Consider the following 10664-nt stretch of genomic DNA (forward strand, 5'->3'; position numbering starts at 1 on the left):
CTTTTGCCGCTGAGCTAAATCCCCAGCCCCTAAAAACCTTTTTAATCACTCAAAAATTGAAGATAATGTTTTCTGGTTGGTGCTGGGGCACGGTTTAGGAACTGTTCTGCACCTGTGTCCTGGATCACCACGATTGACAGACAGACCATGCCCATTTTCCCAGCCAGCTGGCCATGCCCTAATCTCCTACCTCATTTTCACCAGTAACCTATCAGTGAATACCACTTCCTTCACAGTCTAGCCAGCACTTTTCTGTCCTCTTCATCATTTTAACTATTCTGGCAGATTGGTTTTAATGTACACTTTCTTGATGACTTATGATGTTGGAAACATTTTTAAAAGTCAATTTTTCTCTGATTTTTTTCCTCAGCTTTTTATTGTAAAAAGTGTCATATACAGAAAAGGTGAAAGAATTACATAATGAATACCCATATACCCAGAACCTAGATTCAAACAATTGTTAACCTTTTTTACTATGTTTGCTTCTGATGTACATATGACTATTTTGCTGCCCCATTGTAAAGTAAGTGTCAGTTGTAATGACACTTGACTCAGGAAATATCACCAGGAAATGTCTCCTAAAAGTAGGCATTTATTGCACAACCACAAAATCATGATTACAGCTGCCAAAGTAATAATTTCTTTAAAATATTATCTAACAGTCTGTGCCCAAATCTCCATTTGCCTCATTTGTTCTGAAAGAATTTATAATCATCTTTTTAAAGCTAGAGGTAAAGAAAGCTGACCCACTAGATTTGATGGTAATAACCCTTTAAACAGCCCCAGCACCAACAGTGACACTGATTTTTTTTGAAGAGCAAAATTCTGTTCTTCAAAAAAGTTCTAGTTATTTAAACAAAAAATTTTTTCTCTGGAGACAGGATCTTGCTAAGTCACTAAGTTGCCCAGCCTGGGCTGGAACTTCCTAACTTAACCTACCTAATTTAACCTCTCAGAGTGCTGGGATTACAGGTTTACCACCACACCCAGCTATAATAGAATTTTTTAAAAAGCACTCCAAAACTTAAATGGCTTAAAACAATGATTTTGTTTTATTTCATGTTTCTGTGGATCACACAAATCTTGGCAGGGCCCAGAAAAGTGATCCTTATGTTTCACATTGTTTTACTTGCCTTTCTCTGGTCGCTGAGGCAAATGTCAAATGAGGAAAGGTTTATTTAGCTCACAGTTTTTGGAGGTTTCAGTTCATAATCAGCAGGCTCCAAGGCAGGGTGGTATGGCAGAGGTGAGACACCAAAGAAATAGAAGCAAAAGGGAAGAGCAAGCCTCTTTCGCTCCCTTATATTGTGTGCAAGCCACATGCCCTAGGGTGGGTATAGCACTCACACCCCCAATCCCAACACTAGACAATAAACCAATCATGAACTCTAGATTCAGCTGCCTCTAAAAAGTCTGCCCCCCGCCCATGACTGCATGAGGCTTTGGCGGGACATCTAGACACAAACCATAATACATATGACATTGACCAAGGTCATTTAGTGGAATTCAGTTGTCAGGTGGACAGGTATGGAGAGTCCAGTATGGCTTCACTCTCATATCTGATGCTTCTGTTGCGACAGTAGGAAGCCTGGGGTCAGTTGGGTCTGCCCATCAGAGCATCTCCTTGTAGCCTTGCTACCAGGACAGCCTCTGAGTAGTCGGTTTTTTAATATGATGGCTCAGACCTCTGAGAGTGAATATTTGGGTGAACACAACAGGAGCCACATAACTTTTATGACTCAGTCTCAGAAGTCACATAGCATTACTTCCATAACATTTCATTGTGTGATGCAGCCACAATGCCCACTGAGAGTCAAAGAGGTTTGTAAAACCACTATGGCCAATGTTCTGGCCAGAAATATACATCTTTCTCCAAGACTCCTTGCTATGGTTTGGATAAATTTACCCTAAAGACCCAGGTAGTAGAAGCTTCGTCTCTAGCCCTTGGCACTACTGGGAGGTGAAAGAATTTCAAGGGGACTTCCTAGTGGGAAGTCTTGGGTCACTGGGGGCATTCTCTTGAGGAGATCATAGGACCCGGCCATTTCCTCTTCTTCTCTTTCCTGTTCTAGCCACGAGGTGAGAACCTTGTTCCACTGTACCCTACTATTATGATGTGCACTCACCAGAGGCCCAAAGCAACAGGGACAACTGATGATGGACTAAAATCTCCAAAGCTGTGAGACAAAATAAAACTGTCTAAGTTGATGTCCCCAGGTCCTTTTATTATAGTAACAGAACATGAACATACTCCTCCAAAATCTTATCCTGTGATACATGCTCTTTTCTACCTTGGACCCCCCATAAAGCCCTTAGCCATTTTAAAAGCATCACTGTGTAGCTGAGAGGTGCTATGAGACACGCCCTTAAGATTCTTAGAGTTTTTGTGTAACTGAGAGGATACAAAGCACTATCTTACATCTTTCTGGGGCCATGAACAAGGGTCTTACAGTTATGTACCAGATTTCTTTTTTTTTTTCTTTTTCCTTTTTCTTTTCTTTTCCTTCTGTGGTACTGGGAATTGAACTCAGGACATGCCCTTGCCAGGCAGGCACTGTGCCACTGAGCTATCTCCCCAGCTGTACAAGATTTCTTGAGTATACTTTATTAGCAGTTCCCCTGCAGAATGATGCACATTCTTATTCTTCTGCTTGTTTCCTTTTAGTGTCATTTAACTTTTTCTCAAATCCACCTCCCACCTCCACATTTCCTATAAATTAGGTCTAGAAGCTTGATTGGATTCAGGTTGACTATTTTTGGCAAGAATATTTCATAGGTGATTCAGCATATATCATAGTGCATTATATCTCCAGCCACATTTTGTAGGATTGTCCTACTAAGATGTTAGCTTTCGTCACTTCCGTATGGTGGTATCTGATCTTTGCATTACAAAATTACATTTTCCTCCTTGTAACTAGCCTGTCATTTGTGGGTAATACTACAAAACATATGCAATGCGTGACAGATTCATGTCATCCTTGTGTAAGGGCCATGCTAATCTTGGCATCCTAATTTTATTCTGAACTGTGGAGGCTAGGCCTGCCCTGGCTCTTGTGAATACAGGTGTTCTGTATCTTGCTCTGGGACCTCCTTCTGCACCAGGGACCTATCGTGTAAACTTAGACTATCCCTGAACTACTTTACTTTCCTTGGTAGTAGTTTTTGCCCATTCTTGGCTAAGCTATGTTTGTCTTCGCTTCAGTTTTTATACCAATCTGATCCCATCTGCTTTCTAGCTTACAGGAATTTCTGTGTATTGCTGGTCTTCTGTTGACACTCTTCATTATTTTCCTATGTTTGTATAAGTTTTATGTGCGTGTATAAAATATCCACAGTGAGACAGAATGTGTAGTTTAAGGAAGTATGAAGGTTGGTGTGTGATTATGTTCAGAGACGTCTAGTAGCATTTACTCTTGGGAAACTGTATTGTAGCCTAATGGTGAAAAATTGTCACATATGTCAAAACCTCACATTGTACCCTATGGGTATATATAATTTTTATTTATAAATTAAAATAAAATAGTTTTGAATAAAAAGTATCAGAAGACAAAGACAAAGATTAGATAATGAAGGCTTGGGCTGGTGTGTAATACAAGTGGAAGAGCACTTACTTGTGATGTATAAGGACTTGGGTTTGATGCATAACACTACCATCCCTCCAAAGACACACGCAAGGAAGATGAGCGAATGAAAAGACAATTGGATAGATAAAAGAATTATAACAGACAAGGGTGGTAGTGCTGTAGGGGATGGTGACTCTTAGCATATCATTTTAAGATAGAATAATTCTAGTCTTAATGTAAGCCTCAAAATGTGTCTTAAGAAACATCCAGGAGGGGTTGTAAAAAGTTAACTTTGCAATCCTGACTTTGCCCTGGAATGCTTCTCCAAAGACAACACCCAGGCCCAGATAACCACCTATGACCTTGCCCGGGTTATTTCATCCCTTCTCTGGCCCTAGATAAACATTGTAACCATAAAGGAAATGTACGGTTATCTAAAGACGGACATATAGAACAGAGCACAGAAAGTATAAATCATTGTGGTTGGGCTCATGACTGGACCTGACCCAGTCACATGGCACAAGGAAAACAACGTGTGACCAGGGCTACAACATTTCAATCTGTACCATGGAAACCAAAAATGTATATAAGGTGGTCACTAAGGCAGGCAGGGGCCCCACATTCCTGATCTGCTAGTCAGGGATGTGCGGTGACCAGTCTAAAATTAATAAACTCTATTTGCCCTAAATAGAGTCCTTTGGTCTTCCATGGAATTCATCCCATTTGCTGTTACAGTGGTCACCTGTAACCCCAGCAGTCTGGGAGGCTAAGAGGCAGGAGGAACCCAGCTTAGGTAATTTAGCAAGACCTTATCACCAAATAAAAAAAAGTTTTAAAGGCATAGGATTGTAGCTCAGTAAAAACGCCTTGTGTTCATCCCCAGTCCCACCAACACACACAAAAGAGAATGATAAAGTAAATAGAGTCAGCAGAATTTGTTGCACATAGGGAAGTTCCTGAATTGGGTAGTGATTATGGTAAATAATCAGGGATAGCGACCCCTTCGCCCAGCTTTAGAGGTAGCCTTGATGGGATTGTACTAAATTGCACGTTCCACAGCTCTTCTTCTAGTTCTTATAACTATGTGATCTAAATTTCCTAATCAGAGTGAATATCAGAACTCTTGATTGGAATACTGAGACCAATGTTTTTGCCGCTACTTGGCAAGAACAAGGATGTTTGTAGGCCTGACCGAATTGGCACCCATCCTATGACCCCAGAGGAATGAGTCACAGATGAGCTGACCATGTGCAGACCAAAGCAAAGATAGATCCCCAAAGGTACCCTTGGGCTGGTGGATCAACCAACTACAGAGTATTGGATTCTCCTGTGTGAAGCTTGGAAATCTCTGTTTTATTTGAGCCAATTTGAATTGCATTTTCTTGACACTTACCATATAAAACTGTGGTAATCAGGTGGACAAAGAAGCCAGTAATCAGGATATGTAAAGCAAAAAGGAATAGCTGGTTTGAAAGGAGAGATGTTTTGTCCTGAACTTTCACAATCTTACATCCCAACTCAAGGTTGATCCTTGGACCTGGAGGGACTCTTCCTGACATTTGTGGGCCTAATTTACAAGTCCTAGTCATACTCTAAGATCCTCTTCTAAAGCTTCTGTAAACTCTTCTGACATCCAGGTCAGAGTCCACCATGCCTTGTGAGGTTCCATAATATTTTGCACATGGCTTCATCATTGCTTTATCGCCTCTTGTTACTATTTCCTCCACTAAACTTGTCATACCCATCTCCATGCCCATGTCTGCAGCCCTACGCCATCTAGTAGGCACTGGAACATCTTGATGAGCAAATGACAGCAATTCTACCCTGATTTTTCTTCAGAAATGAATATGCTTCCCACCCTACCTGCTTTGGACTGAGAAATGTGCTTTGGACTGAGAAATGCTCTATCAGACTATGGATTAAATTATATAATAATAAATAATTATACAAATTATATATTATATCTTTTGCCACTAAAAAACGAAAATGAATTTGGAACATAGAAAAAAGAAAGTTGGATTAACAAGCACCTCTACTATAGTGATGCAATAGCTGTTTCTTTGCCAAATTTTGAGGGTCTCTCTTTCTCTCTCTCCCTCTCTCTTTCTCTCTCTCTCTCTCTCACACACACACACACCCACACACACACACACACACACACACACACACACACACGTCTCTCTGAATAATAAGATGGGTTTACAATGTCTGTGAGTACTGCTGAAGACTGTGGGAAGAATCTAAAATTGGCACTACCCACATGTAAGGTCGCATCATGCCCATCAATTTATTTTGATCTCATGGAAGGCGTTCTGGAGCAAGGCTCAAGAAATAGCTTAACCAAAAGAACATTTCAATTATATAAAAATGAACTCAAATGATTTCAATCCATTAGCATTACATAATAAGATTTCAAACATAGTACTGTAATTTCACAACAAAAAATCCCTTTATACAGTAAGTTTATCTCATGTGATAAATTCTGAGTTTTTTCAGGAAAAATTTACAGTAGAGGTAACTTATGACATTCAAGAATATTTAGTAACTTGCATTGGAAGGTGGACCATGTAGCCAAGCCTAGACCAATGAAGATAATGAATGAATGATGATAGCTACTGAACAAAATGTTCATTGACTGTTCGCTACATTTCAAGTGCTGAGGATACAAGGGTGAACAAATATATGAATAATGATGATAAGAAGTGCATTTTTTGAGCCTTTACTTGGGTCAGACCCTGAGCTCAATGCTCTGTGCATCCTGGCTCATTTGTCCCACCTTCAGCATGACTCTAAACTATTATCATTATCAGTATCTGTCACAGAGATCAAAGCTTCCAAGAGAAAACTCACCAGAAGCCACAAGGCCAATTAAAGTGGTGGAAACTGGACTACATATAGGTCTGTTAAATTCTGGAAGTAGCAAAGCAGCTGAGTAGAAATGGCTGCTAGAAATATTTCATAGGTAGAAAACTAAGCCAATTTAAAAGGTATTCACACGGGCTGGGGATTTAGCTCAGCAGCACAGTGCCTACCTGGCAAGTGCAAGGTTGCAAGTTCGATTCCCGGTACCGGAAAAACAAACAAACAAACAAACAAAAAAGGAAAGATGTAAAAGGTATTCACTCTACATGCTTAAGCATTTCGTTTTTTTTTTTCAGCTGGTGGAAAGGTAAGTACAGTTGTATCAAAACTTCAACAAGTCTAAATTAATGAGCTTTCATCATAACATTATTAAGGACTTAAACTCATGGATTTAGACAGTTACATGTGAGTTAGCCTGAGCCTTGGCAAACCATTTCTAATGACTTTAATTTCGGGTTTTGCTGCTACATTTTGTAATTGTTATAATATCTACATACCACCTGGACTATTATTTACTTAAAGTTGACTCATTGTTTTTAATGGGTATGTTAAAGGAAATTTAATATCACTGCTATGAATAAAGAGCCACTAATTAATTGAACAAAAATTTATGAAGTGTTTAATATACACTATGATGTGTTTAACACACACTAAGGAGGCATACAACAGTGAAAAAATAGACTAGAAAGTATCCCACCCTCGTGGAGCTATTGTTCTAGTAGAGGAAACAGACAAAAGCACAATAGACATAAAATGTACAGTATGTTAGAGTGCTCAGTGCTGAGGGGAAACAAGAGGGCATTTTGGTCTATTTTGTGCTGCTGTAACAGAGCACCACAGACGTGGTAGTTCATAAAAAACAGAAACTTACTCTCCAACAGTTCTGGAGACTAGGAAGTCCCAGGTCAAGGAACTGATGAAGACTCTCTTGTTGCAACCTTGCCTGGTAGGAGGCAGTAGGTCTGGAAAATGGGGTGAATGCTTCCTCCTCACATGGTGGAAAAACAGAAGAGAAACAGAACCCACTCCTAAAAGGCCTTTTTAGCCATTTCTGAATCTGTTCATGAGGGCAGGGTCCTCATGACCTACACACCTCCCATTAGGCCCCACCTCCCAACCTATTACTCTAGGTATTAATTCCCCAACACATTACATTTGGAATGCTCTATCAAAGCACAACAAAGGGCTATCAAGTGTGAGTGTATAGGGGATGGCAACTCTTAGCATATCATTTTAAGATAGAATAATTCTAGTCTTAATGCAAGCTTCAAAATGTGTCTTAAGAAACATCCAGGAGGGGTTGTAAAAAGTTAACTTTGCAGTCCTGACTTTGCCCTGGAATGCTTCTCCAAAGACAAAGAACACCCAGGCCCAGATAACCATCTATGACCCTGCCTGAGTTGTTTCATCCCTTCTCTGGCCCTAGATAAACATTGTAACCATAAAGGAAATGCATGGTTATCTAAAGGGGGACATATAGAACAGAGTACAGAAAGTATGTATCATTGTGGTTAGGTTCACCACTGGAGCCTGACCCGGTTACGTGACACAAGGAAAACAACATGTGGCCAGGGCTACAACAATCCAATCTGTTACCGCGGAAACCAAAAATGTATATAAGGTGGGAACAAAGGCAGGCCCACGCTCACTTTCCTGATTTGCAAATCAGGGATGAAGGGTGGCTAGCCTCAAACTAAACTCCATTTGTTTCTAAATAGAGTCCTTCGGCTCCTTATGGAATATAGCCTGATTTCTGCCGTTACAAGTGGGCAACAGTGACAATTTTTAGATATGCAAGGCCTCCTTGAGGCAGTAATTTTTGAATACTAATCTGAAAGGGACCAGTGTTATAGAAATCTAAAAGAAAAAAAGAAATCCAGAGAGTGGAACAGATAGTGCAAACCCCTGAGGAGTGAGTTTGCCTTGGGTGTAGAAGGAAAAAGACGGAGGTCATGCGCAGAAATAAGAAAACTAGATAGCCAGCTAAGGCAAAAGTGCAAGCAAGAGGTGCTGGTAGCTTGGACCAGAGCAATGAGAAATGATCAGGTTCTAAAAATATTGTGCAGAGGCCAGGTGTGTTGGTGTACACCTGTAATCCCAGCATTCAGGAGGCTGAGGCAGAAGGATTGCTGCAAGTCTGAGGCCAGCCTGGACTATAAAGGGAGTTCAAGGTGAGCCTGAATTGCATGGTGAAACCCTGACTCACAAGACAATAAATAAATAAAAAAATAAATAACGGTACTGTGTGGGTAGAGCCAAGATTGGCTGATGAGCCAGTTATGGGATATAGGGGCAGGAAAGAGGATTAAGGAAAACCCCAAAATTTCCATGTTAGAGTCCAATACATTTTTTTCTTTCTCCTTTACCCCAAAGCCTCCCTCCCCCTTGGATTAAGGTTTCTATCACTTGTATCACTACATCCCCATTCACTGAAGAAAAGTTAGCATTGATAGTCAGGAAGACAGCTCTTGCTTAGACTGTATGAGGCCCTGGGTTCAATCCCCAGCACTATAAAGACAAAAAACAAATTTAAAGCTTTAAACTATAAACCTGTTTGTGGCTTTGCATATCTAAAGCTGTGTCTGCTGTTGAAGCAATGACTTCTGAGGCTAGGTGACTAAAGATAAAGTAGCTCCTGTCCGTGTCATGAAAACACTTTGTGTTCTAAAATGTTGCCATTCTATGATCCTGCAATCTTGAATTAATTGCATTGGAAAGCTACTCTGTTTTTCAGGAATCTAGCAGATGCCTGTCAAAATACAGTACTGAACTTCTATATTATAAATATACCAAATATACTCTGAATATTATCAGTATACTGAAATTCTGTTTGGTTAATTCTTATACACTGACTAGTTGGCTATGGGTAAGGAACACAGCTTTCTCAGAGGAGAGAAGCATATCTGGTTCTTAGGATTTAAGCTATGGACAAATTCATGCTTGATAAACCATGTGCCACTTTTGACAAATGCATAAATGCAGTTTAGCACCATAAACTCAACTGTTTATTCATTTCATTTTCTGGTATTCACTGATTAGTTCTAGGAGAGGAGAGATTAAACAGAGTAAAAATATAAAGCAACAATGGATAGTTCTGTGATGAGCCAAAACACTAAATAAGAAAAACAAGGCCATATAATTCTATCTTAAACACTGACCTGTTACTTTAGTAGTAACATAACACTGGTATTTGCAATGAGAACCAATATTCTAGTTTTTGTACAAAAATAATGCTTTTCTTTGACATGGAGAGTTCATTAAACATTTATCTCGATATCTTGAACATTTATCTAAACACATTAAAAAGTAGCTTAGTGCCCTCAGCAATCAATCACCTGTATTTCTTTCAATTTAACAAATTAACTTATATATCTACCCTGAACTGTGCTGCCATATGTCCATTTCATCAGAGAAATTCTATATTATCACTATGGATTATGTTTGCTTTTATATTGAATAGTGTAGCAAACTAAATGCTTAAAATATGCTTAAGGGATTGGGGGAACCCTCTTACAACTGCCGAGTAGATTCCTCCTAACTAATGCTTCCTTGATGCTTTCTTCACTAGGCTGCAGATTTCCTGTCCAGCAGCTTCTGGATACTGTGTTTCTCAGGCTGAATGCATCCTTTGTCTCAAATGCCCCTATTCTTGTGTTCTGTGTGTAGTGCGACATCTCTATCCATCTGGTCAACCAGGTTCACAAATTGAATCTTTAACCCCTGTTTATCCTTTACTTCCTACATCCAGTTAGTTGTTCAATACTGCCACCAAAAGCATCCAGGCTGGCTTCTCAGCATCTAATCCCTTTTCCCCCTCACTGCCAGCTTTAGCTTCTTAAAGCTCAGATGTATGTTGTTACTTGCACAAAAACCTTAAAATTCTCCTTCCATTTCCTATGGAATAGCCTAAACTTGGTAAATAGTACAAAGGCTTTCCATCATTTGGCCAAACCCCTAAGGCATCTTGTTTTGATTATATTCAAGATTTAATTCATGGAGGTGACTGAGTGACGACAGAGTGGCCAACACCAGTAAAAGAAGTTTTGTTACAGTTCTCAAGTGAAGGGAGCATGACACACCACACAGGGCCACATGGGGAAGTGCCAGGGTCCACGCAGAAAACAGGAGGCAAGGGAAAGCATGGTGCAGACTCTTTGTTATGATTTCCATGGGAAGAAATGGGAGGCAAGGAAGCAAGCCTGAACAAGCTTGGGATTTTTGTTGTTTTCTGTTTTTTGG

The 10664-nt window shown here is 39.9% G+C and overlaps 1 protein-coding gene across 1 annotated transcript in view; it reads left to right on the plus strand.

The window, feature by feature from the left end:
- The window catches only part of Gins3 (GINS complex subunit 3 (Psf3 homolog)), a 21918-nt gene that overhangs the window by 738 nt on the left and 10516 nt on the right, over window positions 1-10664 (plus strand). The window lies entirely within an intron of this gene.

The sequence above is a fragment of the Chinchilla lanigera genome, unplaced genomic scaffold (genome assembly GCF_000276665.1).
Source record: "Chinchilla lanigera isolate Chin_1 unplaced genomic scaffold, ChiLan1.0 scaffold00032, whole genome shotgun sequence".
Lineage (NCBI taxonomy): Eukaryota > Metazoa > Chordata > Mammalia > Rodentia > Chinchillidae > Chinchilla > Chinchilla lanigera.